Source organism: Oncorhynchus gorbuscha, linkage group LG14 (genome assembly GCF_021184085.1).
Source record: "Oncorhynchus gorbuscha isolate QuinsamMale2020 ecotype Even-year linkage group LG14, OgorEven_v1.0, whole genome shotgun sequence".
Lineage (NCBI taxonomy): Eukaryota > Metazoa > Chordata > Actinopteri > Salmoniformes > Salmonidae > Oncorhynchus > Oncorhynchus gorbuscha.
This window is the reverse complement of record NC_060186.1, coordinates 83,765,649-83,784,667: the sequence shown is the minus strand read 5'-3', so window position 1 is coordinate 83,784,667 and position 19,019 is coordinate 83,765,649.

Below are 19,019 nucleotides of genomic sequence, written 5' to 3'. Positions count from 1 at the left end.
AATGCAGAGGCTGCCGCTGTCCGGCTCCAATCTGGATCCTGTCAGGGGATATCAAGGGAACACCCACAATGCAACGCAATCTTTCAGCGCAGTGTCTCCCCTCCTCTCCTCTCTCTCTCCCTCTCTTTCCTTTTCCCTCCATTGCCAACCACTCCCTAAACGCTATTGCCCTCTATTGTTTATTTTTCTCCTCTCTCCCTCCCTCTCCTCCTCCCTCTCTCCCTCCCTCTCCTCCTCCCTCTCTCTCTCCCTCTCCTCCTCCCTCTCTCTCTCCCTCTCCTCCTCCCTCTCTCTCCCTCCCTCTCCTCCTCCCTCTCTCCCTCCATCTCCTCCTCCCTCTCTCCCTCCCTCTCCTCCTCCCTCTCTCCCTCTCCTCCTCCCTCTCTCTCCCTCCATCTCCTCCTCCCTCTCTCCCTCCCTCTCCTCCTCCTTCTCTCTCTCCCTCTCCTCCTCCCTCTCTCTCATGTGTCAGTGTTTTGAGCCAGCCCACATGGATTAAGATCAATTTGGGATGAAATTATAATTATACTGTCAGTTTGACTTCTCTGGAGACAACGTGAGAGATAGGATACGTAATAAACATGAATGGAAAGTGAAGCTTTAGATTGGAGACGGAGATGGAGATGAAGGTGGAGAGGAGACAGAGACGAAGAGGAGACAGAGACAGAAAGGAGACAGAGACGAAGTGGAGATGGAGGCAGAGAGGAGACGAAGACGAAGAGGAGACAGAGACAGAAAGGAGACGGAGACGAAGTGGAGATGGAGAGGAGACGGAGATGGAGATGAAGGTGGAGAGGAGACAGAGACGAAGAGGAGATGGAGGCAGAGAGGAGATGAAGACGAAGAGGAGACAGAGACAGAAAGGAGACGGAGACGAAGTGGAGATGGAGAGGAGACGGAAGTGGAGACAGGGGTGGACAAGCAGAGGCGATGTAGAGGAGACGGAGAGGAGACAGAAACCGAGAGGGAGAGGAGGCGGAGTGGAGATGGAGAGGAGACTGAAGTGGAGAGGAGACAGAGAGGAGACAGAGACGGAGACGGAAACAGAGACGGAGAGGAGGCGGAGACGGAGAGGAGTCGGAGTGGAGTGGAGATGGAAAGGAGACTGAGGTGGTAGACGGAGAGGAGATGGAGAGGAGACGAAGATGAAGATGTGTGAGACTGCCACTGCCGTGCAGAAGATACCGTGCCATCTGTAATAAGATAGCATCCACGCTTCGCTTCTGAATCCAGCAGATTGAATGTAATCACTGAAATATGAATTCAACTCTCTAACACTGAAATATGAATTCAACTCTCCAACACTGAAATATGAATTCAACTCTCTAACACTGAAATATGAATTCAACTCTCCAACACTGAAATGCAGGTTGAACTAGGGTAGCAGAATTCCGGTAACTTTCCCAAAATGCCCAGCTTTTCCAGAAATCCTTGTTGGAGGATTTCCTGCTTATTTCCTGATTATGGGAATATCTCCCCCCCACAAAATCCGTAAGAGTTGTAGGAAAGTTACCGTAAATTCACAACCCTTCGGTTCAACTCCAGGACTTCTCTGTGAGGTGTTGTTTATTCATTTGTCTTTAAAATATTGTAAATGACCTTTATATTATAATTTGACATTTAGTAGCATGATTTCCATTAGGAGTTCGTTGATAGCATGAGGCTAATGTTAATTGTAGTTGATCACTGGTAGCGTAAGGCAACAGTAGGATAATGAGGCATTAGATCAGAGCACTGTTTCCATAGCAAGGGTAACGGTAGCGAGCTCTAACCACGTAACTGATGATGTGCGGATATGATTCAGTCGGGCCGGCAGACACCCAGGAGCACTACAATGGCTGCCAGATGAGGTGAGGCCCGCTGCAGAGATGCTAGAGAGGAAATGGCACACACACACATCAGACGCTAAGGCAGAGAATATGATACAATGATGATAACTACAGAATAGTGGGTTTAACTTGATGGAATTTGATGACGCTACATAGGAACCATCAGTATAAAATACATTTGTAATACTAATTCTAAACAATTATAATAGCCCATGTGAATATATACAGTACCAGTACCAGGTTTGCACACACCTACTTCTTTATTTTGACTATTTTCTACATTGTAGAATAACAGTGAAGACATCAAAACTAAGAAACAACACATCACGTAGTAACCAACAAATGTTAAAAACTGCCTCAGGATCGGTTGCAATAACGTAGGCAAATGCGATTAGCATGAGGCTGTGAGTAACAAGAACATTTCCCAGGACATAGAAATATCTGATATTTGCAGAAAGCTTAATAAATTCTTGTTAATCTAACTGCACTGTAGATATTACAGTGAAATAATACCATGCTGTTTGAGGAGAGTGCACAGCTTTGAACATGAAAAGTTATTAATAAACACATTAGGCACATTTGGGCAGTCCTGATACAAAATGTTGAACAGAAATGCAATTGTTCATTTGATCAGTCTAAAACTTTGCACATACACAATCTAAATTGCAACTGGGTTAGAATAATACATTATAGCCTTTCTCTTGCAATTCAAATATGACAAAAAAAAATAGAAATACACGGTTGGCTTTTTCTTTTACCAGATCTAATGTGTTAAATTCTTCTACATTCCTTTCACATTTCCACAAACTTCAAAGTGACCTACAGGCGGTTAGATTTGGGTATGTCATTTTAGGTGAAAATGAGAAGCATGATAAACAAATCAAAGGATATTTTATATTTGAGATACTTCAAAGTAGCTACCCTTTGCCTTGATAACAGCTTTGCACACTCTCTCAACCAGCTTAATAAGGTAGTCACCTGGAATCCATTTCAATTAACAGGTGTGCCTTGTTAAAATTGTATTTGTGGAATTTCTTTCCTTATCAATACATTTGAGCAGTTGTGTTGTGACAAGGTAGGGGTGGTATACAGAAGATATTTGGTAAAAGACCAAGTCCATATTTTGGCAATAACAGCTCAAATACATAAAGAGAAACAACAATCCATCATTACTTTATGACATGGAAGTGAGTCAATGCAGAACATTTCGAGGACATTTAACATTTCTTCAAGTGCAGTTGCAATAACCTTTAAGCACTGTGATGAAACTGACTCTCATGAGGACCGCCACAGGAAAGGAAGACCCAGAGATCATTAGAGTTCATTAGAGTTTCCAGCCTCAGAAACTGCAGCCCAAATAAATGCTTCACGGAGTTCAAGTAACAGACACATCTCAACATCAACTGTTCAGAGGAGACTGCGTGAATCAGGCCTTCATGGTCAAGTTGCTGCAAGGAAACCACTTTAAAGAACCCCAATAAGAAGAAACTTGCTTGGGCCAAGAAACACGAGCAATGGACATTAGACCGTTAGAAATCTGTCCTTTGGTCTGATGAGTCTAAATTTGAGATATTTGGTTACAACCGCCATGTCTTTGTGAAACGCAGAGTAGGTGAACGAATGATCTCCACATGTGTGGTCCCACTGTGAAGCATGGAGGAGGGGGTGTAATGGTATGTGGCTGCTTTGCTGGTAAAACTGTCAGTGATTTATTTAGAATTCAAGGCACACTTAACCAGCATGGTTCCCACAGCATTCTGCAGCAATACGCAATCCCATCTGGTTTGCGCTTAGTGGGACTATCATTTGTTTTTCAACAGTACAATGACCCAACACACATCTAGGCTGTGTAAGGGCTATTTGACCCAGAAAGTCAGTGATGGAGTGAAGGAAAGCAGCCAACAAGTGCTCAGCATATGTTGGAAAATAATTGCATGTGAAGCTGAGAGAATGCCAAGAGTGAGCAAATCTGTCATCAAGGCAAAAGGCGGCTACTTTGAAAAATATAAAAAAATATTTTAATTTGGTTAACACTTTTTTGGTTACTACAAGATTACATATGTGTTATTTCATGGTGTTTATGTCTTCACTAGTAAAAATAAATAAACACCCTGGAATGAGTAGGTGTGTCTGTAATGTAGACGCTGGGAGTCGAGAAGCAGGTGCAGGTGGTAAGTTTAATATAATAATTATCATGGAACGATACAATGTAGGAGTAGCGTCTAGACATGAACAAACAGAAACAGATTCCTGGGAATCATCATTACGCGCCCCTACACTTCATCCTTACGCACACCTGTTCTCCATCATTACGTGCCCCTACACTTCATCATTACGCACACCTGTTCTCCATCTGTGACAATACAGGGGCGGATGCAAGATGCAAGCAACGATGGTTTAATGAATACAGTTTACAGCAGCAACAGGACAGACAGACTGTACTCAGACGGAATCCGACCCAGGGACTAGGGCGCATCTTCCGGTGATAGCGTGCTGAGAAATCCAGTGGAGCATGCTGAGAAATCCAGTGGAGTGTGTCCGGATGGGTAGGAAGGAGCACAGCAGATAATCCACACAAGGGCGGCGAGAGAATGAGCAAGGACACACGACACAACCTCAGGGAAGTAACAACGATCTGACAACAGCAAACACTGGTTACAGAACATATAAAGGGAAGATAAGTGGTTCCAGCTGGCGCAGACAATCAGGCCGAGATTGGGAACCACGCCCACACAAACACGAGAGAGAGAGAGAGAGAGAGAGAGAGAGAGAGAGAGAGAGAGAGAGAGAGAGAGAGAGAGAGAGAGAGAGAGAGAGAGAGAGAGAGGGAGGCAGTGGATTCATGAACCGTGACAGTACCCCCCCCCTAGGAACGCCTCTTGGCGTTCCCAGGCGAATTTACCTGTCGATTGAAATCATCGATAAGGGAGTGATCCAGAATGTCCCTAGCAGGCACCCAACTTCTCTCCTCCGGGCCGTAACCCTCCCAGTCCACCAGGTACTGGAATCCGCGTCCTCTCCTAGAGTCCAAAATACGATTGACAGAAAAGGTGGGTTCCCCATCAGCAAGTCGTGGCGGCGGGGGAACTGGGACCGGCGGGTTAATGCGTGCCTGAAGCACAGGTTTTATTTTAGACACATGAAAGGTAGGATGAATTCTCCTATACGCCGGAGGAAGCTTGAGCCGGACCGCCACCGGACTAATGATCCTGGTGACCTTGAACGGGCCGATAAATTTTGGGGCAAGCTTGTTCGAAACGGATCGGAGTGGAATGTTCTTAGTAGAAAGCCACACTCTTTGGCCAACGACGTATACCGGAGGCTTCGACCGGTGGCGATCGGCCTTAGCCTTGGTGCGCGCCCCCACCCGGAGAAGAGTCTCACGGGCTCTGCTCCATGCGTGACGGCACCTCTGGATGAAAGCGTGAGCGGAGGGAACAGTGACCTCGGACTCCGTACTGGGAAAGATAGGTGGCTGGTAACCTAAACTACACTCAAACGGAGAGAGACCCGTGGCTGCCACTGGCAACGAATTGTGAGCGTACTCAACCATAGAGAGTTGTTGACTCCCGGATGACACGCTACGTTGGAGCAATGTCCCCACCGAATAACATCGGACCGACACCCCTCCGGCACAAACAACTGATTAGGCGGGCAACCGGGCGGAGGCGTTACCCCTTCTAAGGCCGTTTTGACCCTCGATTCAACCTCCCATGTGAGTGTGGAGACCACTAGGGTCCCGGGTAGGATGCACTCGGGAGTGGATGGGCGTTCGGAATGGTCAAAAATGCGAGAAAGGGAATCGGGTTTGACATTCTTGGAACCCGGGCGATACGAGAGAGAGAAGTCAAAACGTCCGAAAAAGAGTGCCCACCGCGCCTGCCTGGAGTTGAGTCGCTTGGCGGTTCTGATATATTCCAAATTTTTGTGATCGGTCCAAACTATAAAAGGTACCCCCGAACCCTCTAACCAATGGCGCCACTCCTCCAGTGCTAACTTCACTGCCAACATCTCTCTGTTGCCAATGTCGTAGTTGCGTTCCGCAGGTGATAACCGATGGGAAAGGAACGCACAAGGGTGCATCTTGTCGTCAGAAGAGGAACGTTGGGAAAGTACCGCACCTACCCCCACCTCTGAAGCGTCCACCTCCACCACGAACTGACGCGAGGGATCGGGAGCTATGAGGATGGGAGCCGAAACAAAGCGGCTCTTGAGTTTGGCGAATGCAGCCTCGGCTGTGTGGGACCACCTGAACGTCACTCTGGGGGAAGTTAAGGCGGTAAGAGGAGCGACTATCTAGCTAAAGTTGCGAACGAAATGCCGGTAGAAATTGGCGAATCCCAGAAACCTCTGTAGGGCCTTACGGGAATCTGGGCTTGGCCAATCCACCACAGCCTTAACCTTGTCAGGATCCATGCGAATACCTTCAGTCGAGACGATGTAACCTAGGAATGGAACGGATTGTGCATGAAAAATGCATTACTCCGCCTTGACAAAAAGTCCATTCTCCAACAACCTCTGAAGCACTCGTCTGACGTGCTGAACGTGTTCCTGGAGAGAAGAAGAAAAAATCAGTATGTCATCCAGGTAAACATATATGAACTGATCAATCACATCTCTCAGCACGTCATTGACGAGTGCCTGGAAAACCGCTGGGGAGTTGGATAGCCCAAAAGGCATGACCAAATATTCGAAGTGCCCTCTGGGGGTGTTAAACGCGGTCTTCTATTCGCCCCCTTATGCGAACCAAATGATATGCATTACGTAAATCCAACTTAGTGAACACGGATGCTCCCTGTAACCTTTCGAAGGCTGAGGACATCAACGGTAAGGGATAGGTATTCTTCACTGTGATGTTATTCAACCCTCGGTAATCAATGTAAGGGAAGTCCCCCCTGTATTGGACAAAAATGAATGGCAAGTCATTGGCATCGGACAAACCATATACACATTGGCCAATACCACCCAATTCGGCGTTGATTCATGCAAAGTGTATTGCAAATGCCATATGGCAATTGCCAGTTGTAACACTTAAAAATTCAACAGGGGGCGAATGCGCTCCACCGGGGTTTTTCATATTGGAAATGTAACCCAAGTCAATGTCCAAAAGTAAAATTTTGAAAAAATGAAATTTTTGTCAAAAACTTATCACCCCTTAAAAAAGTGCTTTCTGGACCGTTTTTCGAAATTCTTTCGATTTTTTTTGTCAATTACACATGTGTAAGAACTGTATGAATATACTTTTGTCCAATTTTATTATCATATTTTTTTTTTTTTTTTTACATGCGCATAAGGAATATGTTTTGTCCAATTCCAATATGATTTCATAGGAAGTCAAAAGTCAAAAGTCAAAAATGTCAAAATTTTGTAAAAAACTTCACACACCCATAAAAAAGTGCTTTCTGGACCGTTTTTCGAAATTCTTTTGATTTTTTGTCAATTACACATGTGTAAGAACTGTATGAATATACTTTTGTCCAATTTTATTATCATATTTTTTTTTTTTTTACATGCGCATAAGGAATATGTTTTGTCCAATTCCAATATGATTTCATAGGAAGTCAAAAGTCAAAAGTCAAAAATGTCAAAATTTTGTAAAAAACTTCACACACCCTTAAAAAAGTGCTTTCTGGACCGTTTTTTGAAATGCTTTCAATTTTTTTTGTCAATTACACGTGTAAGAACTGTATGAATATACTTTTGTCTAATTTTATTATCATATTTTTTTATATTTTTTTAAATTGTGCATAAGGAATTTTTTTGTGGGCCAAATGACATAAGAAATTTGACATGCTCAAAAATCCTGCAGAAATGCAAAATTGACTGGCCTGATGAACTCGGGATGGCCGGGCAGTGATAGTTGTTCCTTTCCATCACTCGTTGTGTTGACTTCATCATGTCCATTTTGTGATGTTTTTTCACTATAGAATCATATTGCAAATGCACGTGCATTTGCAATATGTTTCAATGTGCATTTACCATATGAAATTTGACATGCTCAAAAATGCAAAATTGACTGGTCTGATGAACACAGGATGGCCGAGCAGTGATAGTTGTACATTTCCATCACTCGTTGTGTTGATTTCATCATGTCCATTAGGTGATGTTTTTTCACTATAGAATCATATTGCAAGTGCACGTGCATTTGCAATATGTTTCAATGTGCATTTACCATATGAAATTTGACCTTGCTCAAAATGCAAAATTGACTGGTCTGATGAACACAGGATGGCCGAGCAGTGATAGTTGTACATTTCCATCACTCGTTGTGTTGATTTCATCATGAACATTAGGTGATGTTTTTTCACTATAGAATCATATTGTAAGTGCACGTGCATTTGCAATATGTTTCAATGTGCATTTACCATATGAAATTTGACATGCTCAAAAATGCAAAATTGACTGGTCTGATGAACACAGGATGGCCGAGCAGTGAGAGTTGTACCTTTCCATCACTCGTTGTGTTGATTTCATCATGTCCATTTGTTTATGTTTTCTCACTTTTGCAAAGTCACTGTGCATTTGCAATATGGTTCAATGGGCAGGTACCATCACAAATTTGTCATGCTATAAAAATCCTGCAGGAATGTGAAATTGACTGGCCTGATGAACACAGGATGGCCTGGCAGTGATAGTTGTTCCTTTCCATCACTCGTTGTGTTGATTTCATCATGTCCATTAGGTGATGTTTTTTCACTATAGAATCATATTGCAAATGCACGTGCATTGTTGTGCAACTGGTAACCCAAAAATAAAAATATGGTTGTAAATGCATTTACCGGGACGCCTATTGTCCATGCCCGCTATGGGAGTTTACGGCCCTCTATCTATGGAGTCCGTCCTGAGTGCTTTATGGACTGTTTAAAATATTCTGATGGATACGCATGTTGTGCAACTGGTGATTGAAAATAGGCACCTGGTAACCCCCAAAAATATGCTTGTAAATGCATTTACCGGTCATTCTGACATTAATGCTCGATGGAACACAGGATGGCCGGGCAGTGATAGTTGTACATTTCCATCACTCGTTGTGTTGATTTCATCATGTCCATTAGGTGATGTTTTTTCACTATAGAATCATATTGTAAGTGCACGTGCATTTGCAATATGTTTCAATGTGCATTTACCATATGAAATTTGACATGCTCAAAAATGCAAAATTGACTGGTCTGATGAACACAGGATGGCCGAGCAGTGATAGTTGTACATTTCCATCACTCGTTGTGTTGATTTCATCATGTCCGTTAGGTGATTTCTTTTCACTATAGAATCATATTGTAAGTGCACGTGCATTTGCAATATGTTTCAATGTGCATTTACCATATGAAATTTGACATGCTCAAAAATGCTAAATTGACTGGTCTGATGAACACAGGATGGCCGAGCAGTGATAGCCATCACTCGTTGTGTTGATTTCATCATGTCCATTTGTTTATGTTTTCTCACTTTTGCAAAGTCACTGTGCATTTGCAATATGGTTCAATGGGCAGGTACCATCACAAATTTGTCATGCTATAAAAATCCTGCAGGAATGTGAAATTGACTGGCCCGATGAACTCGGGATGGCTGGGCAGTGATTCTGGTTCATCTCAATGGCTCGTTAGGGTTGATTTCAGAATGTCACTTTTGGTGATGGTACCTCACCGTTTAAACATATTGCTAATGTACAAAAGTCAACTAGCAAGTCAGTGTCCACCAGTCAATTAGATGTCATTCTGACACCAAACTGATACAAATTGACACTAAACCCACTTTTTCCAACCTGTTTAGTAGCCAACTATCACACACTTCAGAGCTGGCCCAAAATTCACAACGCCTTTGGTTCAAACCATAAAAAAAACATAAAACATGTAGTTACGTTCTAGCTGCGGGTCCATTTCTTATGTTACATGTAGGCCTAGCTGAGGCGACCCCGAATCCTAAGTTTCGGCTCGATCGGTCATTTGGTGTCCGAGCAAAACCCTAATTGGTGCTGAAAATCCACTTTTTTCCATGACTTGCTACGGGGTCCTTGAATGAGCTATCGGACAGAAACGTTGGGGTCTGTCTATATGGGCCGAGACGGTCGCAATGCACCTAGTCTTGTGTCTCTGAGACATTTCTAAATGTCGCCATTTTCGTAATGGTCAAAATGAATTGAAGTCATTGCAAATGTACGAAGCTGTTTCTCGGTCCGAGAACCGTCTAGAGCCACGTAAGTCACCACGCACTATCGACCTGAGGTCTAGAACAGGATTCTAAAGTTTCGGAACTCTAGGTCTGACGGTTCTTTTTTAGCTCGAACAAAGCTAACTATTGGAGGCACTGTCTGTCTCTACAAACCCCAATACGTCCCTCCTTCCAAGTTGTGTGTCTGTGTGATTTAGTTTTCCTTTGAAATTTTATGGGAAAAATGACTGATTTACAGTTCATGGGGGTTGCCTAATCACACATATGAAGTTTTGGACAGATCTGACTTTTTTAACCCCTTGAAACAGCCCCTGAGACACCAATTAAGGCACTTCCGGTTGGCACAGGAAGCTATAAGTCAAGACATATCCTCACTGGGCTATGCTTTTACAGAATCCTGAGTTTTAAGTCCTTACGTTAAGAATTGACTGATTTACACAGGGTTGAATGCACTATGTCTATCAAACTGCAGGCAGGTAATGGAAAAACACTTTTAGGGTGATTTTAACCACTTCCGGTTGGTCCAGGAAGCTTAGAATCAACACAGGTAGACCTCATACGGTCCTGATGGACTGTCATTAAAGACAGGTTCATACGGCATTCATAACCCATATAGACTTCAGGTTGAATTTAGGGGTGCAGGCAATGTATTCCTATGGGGAGAGAAGTCAATGCAAACTCTTTGAAGTAAACACCTTATTTTAACTATTAAGGGTTAATGCCACACGGTCAAGGTTAGGCTTGCACGGATCAGGAGGACCTTAGGAACGTACCTGAGGTCGAATTGTGCTTCTCACCCTAACGGTTCTCTCACTGTCACCCAAAAGCAAATGACGTTGTGGGGCAGGCTTCATTTTGGGCCTACTTTTCTAATGGTCGCTGCGCTCAGACCGAGCGAGCTACGGTCAAGCGGGATATCTCGTTGAACTCGGCACGGCCTAGAGATTATGTTTATGCCATTGCCTGCTCTCTGTGTCTTTGAGAACCGCACTTTTTCACTCCAGCCTTGCTGTGTGTGCGTGTGAGAGCTTTTCTTTGACATCTGTTGGGAGAAATGACTGATTTACAGTTCATGAGGGTTACCTAGTCACACATATGAAGTTTTGAAAAGATCTGACCTTTTTAACCCTTGGAAACTGCCACTGTGACATCATTAAAGGCACTTCCGGTTGGCACAGGAAGCTATAAGTAAACCCATGTCTTGATTGACATAGAAACTTACAGAATCCTGAGTTTTAAGTCTTTAAGTTAAGAATTGACTGATCTACGATCTACACAGGGTTGAATGTAGTCATTTTCACCTTTGAAGGTTATGTACATCAAAACACCTTTTGGGTCAATTTAACCACTTCCGGTTGCTTCAGGAAGCTTAGAATCGGCACAGGTAGACCTCATAGTGAGCTGATGGACTGTCATAGAAGACAGGTTCATAAGGCATTCATAACCCACATAGGCCTCAGGTTGAATTTAGAGGTGCAGGCAATGTATTCCTATGGGGAGAGAAGTCAATGCAAACTGTTTGAAGTAAACACCTTCTTTTAACTGTTAAGGGTTAATGCCACACGGTCAAGGTTAGGCTTGCACGGATCGGGAGGACCTCAGGAACGTACCTGAGGTCGAATTGTGATTCTCACCCTAACGGTTCTCTCACTGTCACCCAAAAGCAAATGACATTGAGGGCCAGCCTTCCTTTTGCGCCTTCTTTTTTTCAAGGTCGCTGCACTCAGAGCGAGCTACGGTCAAGCGGGGCGTCTCGTTGAACTCTGCACAGCCTGGAGACTATGGTGATGCCATTTTTTGTGTTGATTTCAGAATGCCATTTTGGTGATGGTCCCTCTCCGTTTAAACATATTGCTAATGTACAAAAGTCAACTAGCAAGTCAGTGTCCACCAGTCAATTAGATGTCATTCTGACACCAAACTGATACCAATTGACACCAAACCCACTTTTTCCAACTCATTTAGAAGCCAACTATCACATATGTCAGAGCAGGCCCATAATTCACAGCGCCATTAGTTTAAAACATAATAAAAACGTAAAACACATAGTTACGTTCTAGCTGCGGGTCCAGGTCAGACATTATGTGAAGGCCTATGTGAGGCGACCCCGAATCCCGAGTTTCGGCTCGATAGGTCCTTCGGTGCCCGAGTAAAACCCTAATTGGTGCTGAAAATCCCATTTTTTCAATGCCTTGCTATGGGGTCCTTGAATGAGCTATCGGACCGAAACGTTGCGGTCCTTCTCTATGGCCCGAGCCGGTTTCAATGCACCTAGTCTTGTGTCTCTGAGACTTTTCTAAATGTCGCCATTTTCGTAATGGTCTAAATGAATTGAAGTCATTGCAAATGTACGAGGCTATTTCTCGGTCCGAGAACCTTCTAGAGCCACCTAACTCACCACGCACTATCGACCCGAGGTCTAGAACAGGTTTCTAAAGTTTCGGAACTCTAGGTCTGACGGTTCTATTTTAGTTCGAACAAAGCTAACTATTGGAGGCACTGTCTGTCTCTACAAAACGTCCCTCCTTCCAAGTTGTGTGTCTGTGTGATTTAGTTTTCCTTTGAAATTTTATGGGAAAAATGACTGATTTACAGTTCATGGGGGTTGCCTAATCACACATATGAAGTTTTGGACAGATCTGACTTTTTTAACCCCTCGAAACAGCCCCTGAGACAATTAAGGCACTTCCGGTTAGCACAGGAAGCTATAAGTCAACACATATCCTCACTGGGCTATGCTTTTACAGAATCCTGAGTTTTAAGTCCTTACGTTAAGAATTGACTGATTTACACAGGGTTGAATGCACTATGTCTATCAAACTGCAGGCAGGTAATGGAAAAACACTTTTAGGGTGATTTTAACCACTTCCGGTTGGTCCAGGAAGCTTAGAATCAACACAGGTAGACCTCATACTGGCCTGATGGACTGTTACCAAAGACAGGTTCATACGGCATTCATAACCCATATAGACTTCAGGTTGAATTTAGGGGTAAAGGCAATGTATTCCTATGGGGAGAGAAGTCAATGCAAACTCTTTGAAGTAAACACCTTCTTTTAACTATTAAGGGTTAATGCCACACGGTCAACGTTAGGCTTGCACGGATCGGAAGGACCTTAGGAACGTACCTGAGGTCGAATTGTGCTTCTCATCCTAACGGTTCTCTCACTGTCACCCAAAAGCAAATGACGTTGTGGGGCAGGCTTCATTTTGGGCCTAATTTTCTAATGGTCGCTGCGCTTAGACCGAGCGAGCTACGGTCACCTATCCGTGAACATCACCAAGGTGTCGTTGTACGATTTCTCTTAAATGACGATAGATAAATGGCTGGTTCTTTTTTTATTGACACCGGAGGCTCCTTGACTTTGACGTGAAGTGGAAAAATAATTTCTCTATTTTCATTTTGGACCTTTAATCCCAGATAAATGGCCATAACTCAAAAACCGTTGAGGCCTAGACGCCATCTTGTTCGGGGCTAACTGCCCATTATGCCGCCCCTACGCTCACCGAGTTTCGGCTTCTAAATATTTTCAGTTTTCGAGATAAGGCCCCGTCGTGAATCGTGATGTTTTGTCCAATAGCAATATGATTGCTTATGCCCTCTTGTGGGAATTTCTGGGACATCGGAAAAATGACCTAAATCTTATTATTTTTGTAAAACGGAAACCGAATGTCCGACAAAGTTCATTTGATGACTTCCTGGTAGGTCCGGCCCTGCCGCTCGGCCCGACGCCGTCCGCGAATTTTACAAACGATTTCGGATGTCTAGTAAGGGACCGTACATTTGCAATATGGACTTTCTCACTAACCATACAGGTACTGCCGAAATCTTCCCTTAAGGTATGCAAGGACGCAGAGATCCGTCCTTCTTCCCCACAAAGAAGAACCCCGCCCCCGCTGGAGAAGAGGAAGGACGAATGAATCCAGATGCCAGAGAATCAGAGATGTATCTCTCCATAGCCTCCCTCTCAGGAACAGAGAGTGAATATAACTTGCCTTTAGGCGGAGACTCACCTGGCAATAATTCTATTGCACAGTCATAGGGACGATGCGGAGGAAGAGAAGCAGCACGGGACTTACTGAACACCTCCTTCAGGTCGAGGTATTCAACGGGCACGTTAAACAAATCCACTGCCTCCTCTAGAAACACAGAATCAGACACAGACGAACAAGCAGACACTAAACAGGACTCAAGACACTTGTTACTCCACATGGATATAGAGTTATGACCCCAGTCAACTCTGGGGTTGTGTTGGGTGAGCCAAGGGTGGCCGAGAACTAATGGTTCAAGGGGTGAGTCCATGAGTAGGAATGATAGTGTCTCAGTGTGATTGCCAGAAGTGATGAGTGTGATAGGTTCAGTGGTGTGAGAAATGTTGGGGAGTTCCTGACCATTGAGAGCGTTGACGGATATCTTGTGCGTGAGTGAGGTGATAGGAATCTGGAGCTTGTGAGCGAGCTTGAAGTCCATGAAATTACCCTCTGCTCCTAAGTCCAGTAAGGCTTGGGTGTCGTGCGTGTGGGTGGCCCATCTTAGTCTTACCGGGAGGAGAGTAGATGATGAGGTCTTCTCTGTGGTGACCCCACCCGATAGTAGCCTCATGCTTACTACCGGGCCTCCTTTGCTCTCATCCTTCTAGATCTATCAGCTGCCTTCGATACTGTGAACCATCAGATCCTCCTCTCCACCCTCTCCGAGTTGGGCATCTCCGGCGTGGCCCACGCTTGGATTGCGTCCTACCTGACAGGTCGCTCCTACCAGGTGGCGTGGCGAGAATCTGTCTCCTCACCACGCGCTCTCACCACTGGTGTCCCCCAGGGCTCTGTTCTAGGCCCTCTCCTATTCTCGCTATACACCAAGTCACTTGGCTCTCTCACATGGTCTCTCCTATCATTGCTATGCAGAGGACACACAACTAATCTTCTCCTTTCCCCCTTCTGATGACCAGGTGGCGAATCGCATCTCTGCATGTCTGGCAGACATATCAGTGTGGATGACGGATCACCACCTCAAGCTGAACCTCGGCAAGACGGAGCTGCTCTTCCTCCCGGGGAAGGACTGCCCGTTCCATGATCTCGCCATCACGGTTGACAACTCCATTGTGTCCTCCTCCCAGAGCGCTAAGAACCTTGGCGTGATCCTGGACAACACCCTGTCGTTCTCAACCAACATCAAGGCGGTGGCCCGTTCCTGTAGGTTCATGCTCTACAACATCCGCAGAGTATGACCCTGCCTCACACAGGAAGCGGCGCAGGTCCTAATCCAGGCACTTGTCATCTCCCGTCTGGATTACTGCAACTCGCTGTTGGCTGGGCTCCCTGCCTGTGCCATTAAACCCCTTCAACTCATCCAGAACGCCGCAGCCCGTCTGGTGTTCAACCTTCCCAAGTTCTCTCACGTCACCCCGCTCCTCCGTTCTCTCCACTGGCTTCCAGTTGAAGCTCGCATCCGCTACAAGACCATGGTGCTTGCCTACGGAGCTGTGAGGGGAACGGCACCTCAGTACCTCCAGGCTCTGATCAGGCCCTACACCCAAACAAGGGCGCTGCGTTCATCCACCTCTGGCCTGCTCGCCTCCCTACCACTGAGGAAGTACAGCTCCCGCTCAGCCCAGTCAAAACTGTTCGCTGCTCTGGCCCCCCAATGGTGGAACAAACTCCCTCACGACGCCAGGACAGCGGAGTCAATCACCACCTTACGGAGACACCTGAAACCCCACCTCTTTAAGGAATACCTAGGATAGGATAAGTATTCCCTCTCACCCACCCCCCCTTTAAGATTTAGATGCACTTTTGTAAAGTGACTGTTCCACTGGATGTCATAAGGTGAATGCACCAATTTGTAAGTCGCTCTGGATAAGAGCGTCTGCTAAATGACTTAAATTAAATTAAATGAAATGAATCTTTTACCGGGCAGGAGTGGATAAAGTGGCCCACTCTACCACAGTAGAGACAGAGTCCTTGGGATCTCCGCCTCTCCCTCTCTTCCCGGGAGAGGCGAGCTCTCCCCAGCTGCATGGGTTCGTGAGCGGAGGCTGAACTGGCCGTGTTACCGCCGCTGGCATGCCAGCCCTCCGTGTCGTTATACGGTCTGTTAGGGCATGCTCGGCAGCCAATACGACTCAGACGAGCGTCGACCCTCAAGGCTAGTTCCACTAGTCCATTTAAACTCCTGGGAAGGTCCAGAACATAAATCTCCTTCTGGATTGGGTCCTCCAGCCCATGCAGGAACATGTCCCACTGCGCCTCCTCGTTCCATTGACACTCTGCGGCCAGAGTGCGGAATTGGATGGAGTATTCCGATACTGAATGGTCTCCTTGGCGAAGGTCAGCGAGTAGTCTGGCCGCCTCCCTACCCGCCACGGCCCGATCGAAGACCCTTCTCATCTCCTCGGAGAGTGTCTGGAAAGAGGTGCAGCATGGGCCCTGGTTCGCCCACACCGCCGTTCCCCAAAGAGCCGCTTTGCCTGATAGCAGTGTGAGTACGAATGCTACCTTAGACTGTTCACGGTTGAAGGTCCGTGGCTGCAACGAGAAATGCATGGAACATCTCGTAAGAAAAGCTCTGCAATAGTCAGGATCACCTGAATAACCCTCTGGTGTCGGTAGCCGTGGCTCTAGCTGGGAAACCAACTCTGGCGGGGCGGATTGAACTGCCGGTGTAGGTGACTCAGCGGAACCCCTCAGATGTTGTAATTGTTGGGTCAGCTGGGATACCTGCGTCGCAATGGCTTGTACTGCCCGACCTGTGCTGGAGATGTTCTCCTCTTGTTGATCCATTCTCGTGATACTGCGGGAAATGAATTCGGTCAGACTCGTTGAACTCGCTGCATCCATGTTCTGGTCAGATCGTTCTGTGACAATACAGAGGCGGATGCAAGATGTAAGCAACGATGGTTTAATGAATACAGTTTACAGCAGCAACAGGACAGACAGACTGTACTCAGACGGAATCCGACCCAGGGACTAGGGCGCATCTTCCGATGATAGCGTGCTGAGAAATCCAGTGGAGCATGCTGAGAAATCCAGTGGAGTGTGTCCGGAATGGGTAGGAAGGAGCACAGCAGATAATCCACACAAGGGTGGCGAGAGAATGAGCAAGGACACACGACACAACCTCAGGGAAGTAACAACGATCTGACAACAGCAAACACTGGTTACAGAACATATAAAGGGAAGATAAGTGATTCCAGCTGGCGCAGACAATCAGGCCGAGATTGGGAACCACGCCCACACAAACACGGGAGAGAGAGAGAGAGAGAGAGAGAGAGAGAGAGAGAGAGAGAGAGAGAGAGAGAGAGAAAGAGAGAGGGAGGCAGTGGATTCATGAACCGTGACACCATCATTACGCGCCCCTACACTTCATCATTACGCACACCTGTTCTCCATCATTACGCGCCCCTACACTTCATCATTACGCACACCTGTTCTCCATCATTACTCGCCCCTACACTTCATCATTACGCACACCTGTTCTCCATCATTACGCGCCCCTACACTTCATCATTACGCACACCTGTTCTCCATCATTACGCGCCCCTACACTTCATCATTACGCACACCTGTTCTCCATCATTACGCGCCCCTACACTTCATCATTACGCACACCTGTTCTCCATCATTACGCGCCCCTACACTTCATCATTACGCACACCTGTTCTCCATCATTACGCGCCCCTACACTTCATCATTACGCACACCTGTTCTCCATCATTACGCGCCCCTACACTTCATCATTACGCACACCTGTTCTCCATCATTACGCGCCCCTACACTTCATCATTACACCTGTTCTCCACACCTGTTCTCCATCCATCATTACGCGCCCCTACACTTCATCATTACGCACACCTGTTCTCCATCATTACGCGCCCCTACACTTCATCATTACGCACACCTGTTCTCCATCATTACGCGCCCCTACACTTCATCATTACGCACACCTGTTCTCCATCATTACGCGCCCCTACACTTCATCATTACGCACACCTGTTCTCCATCATTACGCGCCCCCTACACTTCATCATTACGCACACCTGTTCTCCATCATTACGCGCCCCTACACTTCATCATTACGCACACCTGTTCTCCATCATTACGCGCCCCTACACTTCATCATTACGCACACCTGTTCTCCATCATTACCTCCCATTTTATCTGGCACTCCCTTAGGTTCCTTCCCCGATACAGGAGGGGAGATACTGCCTGGGGAAGTATACCTATAGTACATAGTAGTATAGTAGTAACTATAGTATGGGAGTCTCAGGCTCAGGCTCAAGCTCAGGCTCAGGCCCAGGATGTCCAGTGAAAACAGATCTGTGTGCCAACAGGCGCTCAATTATCCCTGTGGGAACGTAGATGCACTCAGGAGGACGGGTAGTGGGAGCGGGTGCCCTCCCCAGAGCCTGGCGAATGTCCACATCTCCATCCCAGACCATAGGGGCTACAACATGACAGAGAACAGGAAAACAGGTCCCTCTGCATTCGTGTGACCAGTCCGTGATTCTCATCCTCGACCATAAAATGGTGGGGTGATGGCGTTGGAGCCAAGAGAGGCAGAGGATGTTTTCCTGACGACTGGACTCCATGGTGAGGGTGATGTTTGTGACGGTTCTGGATCATAGTGGCCAATTGTCAAGGGGTTGCACCAGAATTGGAGAGGAGAGCGGGTTTGAGGGGATCTTCAGAGAGGAGGCAAGGGTCTGGCCAATAAACTTCCCTTCCGGTACATGAATCCACTAACGCTGTAGAAACTGCACATGAGTGACAGCCAGCTAGTGTGATCGACACTAAAAAGGGTTTGGCAGAAACTGACGAAGATGGGATACTCACAACTGTCCCAGAGTGTTTAAGATCACATGACCGTCCCTTCTGCTCTCGTGGATCCCGAGTTGGGATGCACCGGACACTGCTGGAGCTGGTACCCTTCTGACCACAGTAGAGACGGAGCCCCAGCTGTCTCCGTCTGTGTCGCTCCGCTGCGGTGAGGTAATGTGACCCCTACCTCCACTGTTCAGACTCT